Source organism: Pseudophryne corroboree, unplaced genomic scaffold (genome assembly GCF_028390025.1).
Source record: "Pseudophryne corroboree isolate aPseCor3 unplaced genomic scaffold, aPseCor3.hap2 scaffold_2990, whole genome shotgun sequence".
Classification (NCBI taxonomy): domain Eukaryota; kingdom Metazoa; phylum Chordata; class Amphibia; order Anura; family Myobatrachidae; genus Pseudophryne; species Pseudophryne corroboree.
In genome coordinates, this window is record NW_026969663.1 from 1597 (window position 1) to 9078 (window position 7482).

Sequence of the window (7482 nt, forward strand, 5' to 3'; positions counted from 1 at the left end):
TATGAATGAGGAGTTCCACTCACCAATGAGAGTGCACCTATTTAATAGATTTAAGGAAGAAGTGTGGATCTGCTGTCCTGTTAGACCTGGGATTGCTCCCAGGAATCATGGATGAGAGTCCACGAAAATAGAAAAGGTATTGAATTCTTTATAAGAAATAAGAAAGTAACATAGTGCATAGATTCAGGCAATTTATAGACAAAATGTGCATGTAAAATTGCAGATAAGTTTGCACATCAGTATTATCTATGGTATATATTCACACTGAAAACCCAGCAAAAATGCCCTTTTCTGGGTGAGGATTTCATCCAAAACACTTTCATTTAAATATATAGGTAATATATCCAAGGGTGCTATCAAGTGAGGTCTCAGATACAATGTATCAAATATTGTCTGACGAGCAAAAAGAATAATATTATATCAGGTATAACATGTATGTATCAAGACTAGGGCTATCATCTTATATGCTATCAATTAGTTATAATAACTGATAAAAATAAAATTTATTATATTAGTATGAAAGGTGATACCAATTACTGCCCAGGTCCCTGGGTCAGTCAAGGGTGAGGATAATAAAGATATTCTCCCGTGTGAGAACCTTTTTGCATGCCTGGTTCAGAATCCTTCTTGCATATTGTAGGAATCAAGGTCCTTACTGCATATTGGATAGGAATTAGGTAGGAAAACGCGTTTCACCCGTGTCCACGGGCTTGCTCACTTCCATTGCTGCTATCCTGGCGTGATGCAGGGTTTAAAAGCCCTGGTATTAATTAGTCAGCCAATGGCTGTGATTTCCTAATTGCAGGTTCAGCTCCTGCTGTGTTTAGGCGGAAGCTGTATGTATGTAGGGTTGCTTGGCAACCCTGGAAGCATCAGCCTATTCGGGGTGAGGGGGAGGTCCCAGGTCCCGGCCGGAAGGAGAGATGACCAATCGTAGGCTCACGCCAGGTATGTGTATGCGGTTGCTAGGCAACCTGACATACACGGACTTAGCGAGGGTGACTGATTCTCATTAGCCTCGGCTTTCCGGACACAGGAGAAGTCTGTTGTGCCTGGCTCGTGAGGTATGTGTATGCGGTTGCTAGGCAACCTGACATACACGGACTTAGCGCGGGTGACTGATTCTAAATAGCCTCGGCTTTCCGGACGCAGGAGAAGTCTGTTGTGCCTGGCTCGTGAGTGTCGAGCATGACACAGGGTTCTAGTGGAGAATGCATCTCTCGATCAAATCGGCAGAGGCCGCATTTGTATATGTGGTTGCCTAGCAACCTAACAGTGTCTGGCGGAGATCTCCGATCCTGGACGGCAAGAGAAGCGGTACACATTCTGCTAACCTAGCTCTATGAGTATGGTTGCTGAGCAACCAAATGGGTTTTAAGGCTTGCTGGAGACAAGGAGGGTGGAGGGGCGGTCTCGTTTTCGGGAAGGTTAAAAATTAATTAAGAATTATTAATGAGGGATGCTCTGGTTATGGAGCTAGATTATTGCTTAGTCATTGATCATCGGAATAAGCAATTATGTTACTGCCATATACTTATAATTATATATCTCGGTTAGAGAAGTGATTTAGTGTTGGATAGCAGTAGCGAGGTCCCATGGGTAAGTAGAAGGAAGTAAGGAATAGGGAGAGGGGATGAATAGTGCAATCTAAAAATCAAATTAAAATTGTGAAGCTATTAATTCTGAATTCTAAACTTTATTTGAATAAAAATTATTTTCTTTATGTACATTAAATTAAGACCACCATAGTGTTTTTATTGTTGAGGTGTTGTGCCAGGTTTGCCAAATATATGACAGCATTGTGCGGGGGGAAGGGGGGGGGGGGGTTGGGGGGGGGGGGAATGGGAGGGGAAAGTGCCTGAGTGTAAAACCATATTGTTGTGTACCATGTGGGTGAAGTAGGGAGGGGAGTGTGGGGTATGGTGATTAGTAGTGAGTAAGGGGAAGTGTTGGGAAAGTTAATTAATAATAATGTGGGGAAAGGGGGGATTGGGGGGATTGCTAGTGTTAGGTTTGGAAAGTAGGTGTATGGTGGGGTATTAGTTTGTGTGTGAGATAGAGAGATATATGGGGTGATTGGGTGAATAAAAATATATATTTGATAAATAAGTGAGATGTTAAAAATATGATGCTGATTATATACCATTTATATAAATATAAATATAAAATTAAAAGTGAGAGTGCCTATTGAGAAAGGGTTGCTTAACTTGGGTGAATGCCAGGATAGGTAAGAAATAATTTTATACAATTTTATTATTATGCAATTGGTAGTAATGGTTAAACTATTCTTGTTGTTATAGTTATTTTTCAGAGGAAGGCACTATAATTAATGCTTTCATTCAGTCCTTGAGGTTTGTATGTGTTTAATTTGAAAATCCATTCTGTTTCCCGTTTGAGCAGTTCTTTCGTCATATCACCTCCTCTTATTCCCAGTTGAATTTTATCCAGACCAAACACTTTAAATTCTTTTGAGAAGTCCGTGTGATGGGAGTGAAAGTGTCGTGCCACCGGAGTCAGTTTTTTCATCCTGGTCAGATCTGTATTGACATTTCGACAATTTCCTGCATGTTCCAATATGCGTTCTTTCAGTTTTCTTGTCGTCATCCCGACGTATTTTAAATTGCAGTTGCACTCTATACAATATATGACTCCTTGAGTGCTGCAGTTAAAGAAATGTTTGATCTGAATGGGATCTCCAAAACGGTCAATCACAGAGGTAGTCTTCGATATGAGGGAACAAGCCTTGCAATGTCCGCAGGGGAAGGAGCCCGTTGGTGTATTTGATTTGACCTTTGGTTTCTGAAAGTGACTCCTGACTAGGAGATCTTTGATGTTCTTTGCTCTCCTCCAACTCATCTGAATACTGTTGTCTATGAAGGGTGCTAGGTCACTGTCTAATTTCAGAATGGGGAGATGTTTTTCTATTGCCTTTTTAATTAGCCTCCATTCCGGACAGAAAGTCCCAATGAATCTGATCTTCTCATCCTTCTCCTGAGGTGTTGTCAATTTGGTTTGAAAGATCAGAGAATCTCTGGATATTTTGGTTACTCCGGTACATGCCTTCTTCAATGAGCGCTTACTGTAGCCTCTTTCTAGTAATCGCTTTGTCAATTCCCGGCTTTTAACTTTGAAAACCTCTTCCTCAGAGCAATTGCGTCTGAGTCTTAAGAATTCTCCCTTGGGAATATTTTCCACCGTTGGTGGGAAATGTGCGCTCGTTTGGAATAATAGAGTATTGGTTGCGGTTTCTTTTCTGTACAATTCAGTTGCCAGATATCCTTTGGGGGATTTATATATGTGGACATCCAGGAAGGCTATCCGATCTTGGCTGATGGTATGCGTTAATTTCAAGTTCAGATTGTTTGTGTTGAGAATTTGAATAAATTCCAGAAGTAACTCAGATTCTCCATCCCAGATGACAAATATGTCGTCTATGTATCGCAGCCATAGGATGATGTGTACTGTGTATTTGTCATTGTTATCTGTAAACACAGACATCTTTTCCCACCACCCAAGAAAGAGGTTCGCATACGTTGGTGCACATGCTGCCCCCATAGCGGTACCCCTAATTTGGAGGTAAAATTGTTCTTGAAACGTAAAATAGTTCTTCTGTAATACAAAGGCTAATAGGGAATATAGGAGATCATTAAAGGTACTTTTCTCTCCTCCATCCAAGAAGTACTTGGTGGCCCTTAAACCTGCCTGGTGGTCGATGCTGGTGTATAGCGCTTCGACATCCAGAGTCACAAGGTGGAAGCTATCCTCAAAAGGGATATTGTGAATTTTGCGCAGAAGATCCGATGTGTCCTTCAAATATGAAGGTAGTTGAAGAACATAATCCCGGAGGTGTAAGTCTAGAAAGCGACTTGGCTGCTCCAAGAGACCGCCATTGCCAGACATGATGGGTCTGCCCGGTGGTTTTTTTAGATCTTTATGTATCTTGGGGAGAAGATAGAAGGTCGGTGTTTTTGGATTCTGTACGGCCAGGTATTTGTGTTCTTGTTTGGTGATCGTTCCCGTGGTTAGAGCTTCTTCTATTAATCCAGTGTATTCCTTCAAGAATCGTGATGTGGGGTTGCTCAGTAGTCGTTGGTAGCAGGTGGTTTGTTTTAACTGACGAAGTGCTTCTGTGACATACATCTTGCTCGGCCAAAGGACTATGTTCCCTCCTTTGTCTGAGGGTTTTATTATTACCTCCTTCCATTCCTGTATTTCTTTTAATGCTGCTTTTTCTCCTGCATCCAAATTTGGTGGAAAGAAATGAAGTCTATTGCGATTTTTCTTTTGAATTGTGTCAAATTCTCGGGATACCATATCCATAAAGACTCTAATTTCTGGGCTATTATTGTCGGGGGGAAAGAAAGTCGATTTTCCTTTGCATATAGGACGACGTTTACTAGTCGTTTCCAGCCCGGATTCCAGTTGAAGTTCTTCTAGAATTTCAATCATGCCCAAATCTTCCGTGTCCCAGATGGGATCATTGTCGGCCAGAGCTTGTGTAGGATCTTGTTTCTTGAAGAATTTCTTTAGGAGTAATTTTCTCCCATACATTCTCAGATCTTTCTCCCACAGGAATCTATTAAACGGTTTGGATGGTGAAAAAGATAATCCCTTGCTTAGGACCTTAGTTTGTTCTGGGGTGAGTATTCTCTCAGATAGGTTTATGATCTTTAGATGATGCATGGTGGATTGATTTATCGAGCCTTCCTCTGTCGCTCCGGATACCTCGAGGACCGTGGGGTGTCCCAATTGTTGTTCCTTCCTCTGTCTCTTCTTTCTCCCCCTCCGTATTGGCCTCCTGGTCTGGTTCTTCCTCTTGTTTTCTGGCCCCGACCTAAAAAATAAGGTGAGTCCTCTCTATCCTCTGGGATATAGTGGGTACGTGGGGCGTCCGTCACTTCGTTTGCTGAATCTTCGCTATTGGATGATTCGAACTCGGAGAAAGTGTAATCCTCTTTTGGTTTTCTCTCTCTGTGCTTCGGGGGCTGTGTGTTCCAACGAAATTGATTGCCCTGAGAAAAATCCCGTTTGTCCCTTTGTAGTTTGTTCCGCTTGCGTTCTATGATGTTTCTCTCATAAATCTCCAGGTCTCTCTTGTGTTTTTCAAACGTAGATTGGAACGAGAGATCCTTTTCCCACTTTTCCAGACTTTTTCCGACCTCCTCTATTTCTTTTTCTACCTGATCCAGGATCAGGGTGTCGTGTTTGATGAGTATATGTATCAATTCACTGGAACATTTGAGAAGGGTGTTTTCCCATTCCTCCTTCAGATTGTCTGTGGCTAAGGGAAAAGAGGGAAAGATCCTGGGTCTGAGGCCTCTGGGTACGATTTTATGTTTATTATAATTCTCGAGAGTGGTAATGTCCCAAGTAAGTCGTATTCTCCTTTGTAGTGTTTTCTGGAGTTTGGTTAATGGGCCCCTCCAATCGATAGTCGAGCTTTCTGGATCTCCAATTTCAGAAAAGAGATCTCCAAAACCCTCAGTATTTCTACGTCTGGTAAGTTCAGTTTTTAGGGAAAATGAGGACATTATAGACTATTCTGATGTTCTGGTGGATACTGAGTTGATCCAGACCAGTGGTAAGGGAAGAGAAGATCCACCAACCACTGAGTAGATTTGTGAATTAGTTAAACTGTGCAGGAATCGGAAACTGATCTAGGATCAGCAAAATTACAGGTTTACCAGGAAGGTTGATGATTCCGCACCAGTATTGCACAATTACATGTGTTTATCAGGACCAGTATACATTTGTACGGAGATAATCTCTTATTATTATCTGGTGGTGCACCCAGAGTCAGGAAAGGGCTAGAGCAAACGAAGAGTAAAGAAGACTCTTTTTTGGGTGCACTCTTATTAAGTATGTATTTATGAAATTTGTTAAAACATACAATTTTTATTATATTTAATTAAAATATTGTCCGTATCCACTCATATTGCATTTGTAGGAGGAACAAGTCAAAAAATGGGGTTATGTCCTGGTTTGATCTATCCCAATATAGACTGGCATGGGGGTGTAGATATATTAACCATACACCTGTTCTCATGCCATACCAGTACAAGCTGTGCTTGTTTTAATGGGACCAAAATAGGTCATGCAAAAATATGTATCAGTTACACCGGGATTATGTGTACCAAATAAACTATCTCGTCTAGTCTTAGCCACTTAAGCCCTCAATGGGTACTTGATAGGATAGAACTGAAAAGATTAGGTTCTATTGAGTCTCGCCTAAGAAGATGATGGTTAAGGAGACCAAAAATTGGTGATATACCGATGTTCTTGCCTGAATAGAATCAAGAAAATTGTATGAGATGGGAAGGAAGAAGTAGTGGTGATACTGCTGTTGGTATTCGAGTTTTGATTTGGAACAACCTCAGATTACTACACTGGGTATTCTTTGAGGGTCACCCCTCAAATACTGACCCAGCCCATCACCGTTTTGCTTCCAAGATCAGACGAGATTGGGCTCTAGCGGTGAGGTATGGTAGTAACCTATGAATGAGGAGTTCCACTCACCAATGAGAGTGCACCTATTTAATAGATTTAAGGAAGAAGTGTGGATCTGCTGTCCTGTTAGACCTGGGATTGCTCCCAGGAATCATGGATGAGAGTCCACGAAAATAGAAAAGGTATTGAATTCTTTATAAGAAATAAGAAAGTAACATAGTGCATAGATTCAGGCAATTTATAGACAAAATGTGCATGTAAAATTGCAGATAAGTTTGCACATCAGTATTATCTATGGTATATATTCACACTGAAAACCCAGCAAAAATGCCCTTTTCTGGGTGAGGATTTCATCCAAAACACTTTCATTTAAATATATAGGTAATATATCCAAGGGTGCTATCAAGTGAGGTCTCAGATACAATGTATCAAATATTGTCTGACGAGCAAAAAGAATAATATTATATCAGGTATAACATGTATGTATCAAGACTAGGGCTATCATCTTATATGCTATCAATTAGTTATAATAACTGATAAAAATAAAATTTATTATATTAGTATGAAAGGTGATACCAATTACTGCCCAGGTCCCTGGGTCAGTCAAGGGTGAGGATAATAAAGATATTCTCCCGTGTGAGAACCTTTTTGCATGCCTGGTTCAGAATCCTTCTTGCATATTGTAGGAATCAAGGTCCTTACTGCATATTGGATAGGAATTAGGTAGGAAAACGCGTTTCACCCGTGTCCACGGGCTTGCTCACTTCCATTGCTGCTATCCTGGCGTGATGCAGGGTTTAAAAGCCCTGGTATTAATTAGTCAGCCAATGGCTGTGATTTCCTAATTGCAGGTTCAGCTCCTGCTGTGTTTAGGCGGAAGCTGTATGTATGTAGGGTTGCTTGGCAACCCTGGAAGCATCAGCCTATTCGGGGTGAGGGGGAGGTCCCAGGTCCCGGCCGGAAGGAGAGATGACCAATCGTAGGCTCACGCCAGGTATGTGTATGCGGTTGCTAGGCAACCTGACATACACGGAC

The 7482-nt window shown here is 41.4% G+C and overlaps 1 pseudogene; it reads right to left on the bottom strand.

Moving 5' to 3' along the window:
- Nucleotides 1-6375: 6375 nt before the first annotated feature.
- LOC135016536 (5S ribosomal RNA) lies at nt 6376-6493 on the bottom strand (annotated as a pseudogene).
- Between the last annotated feature and the right edge of the window lie 989 nt (nt 6494-7482).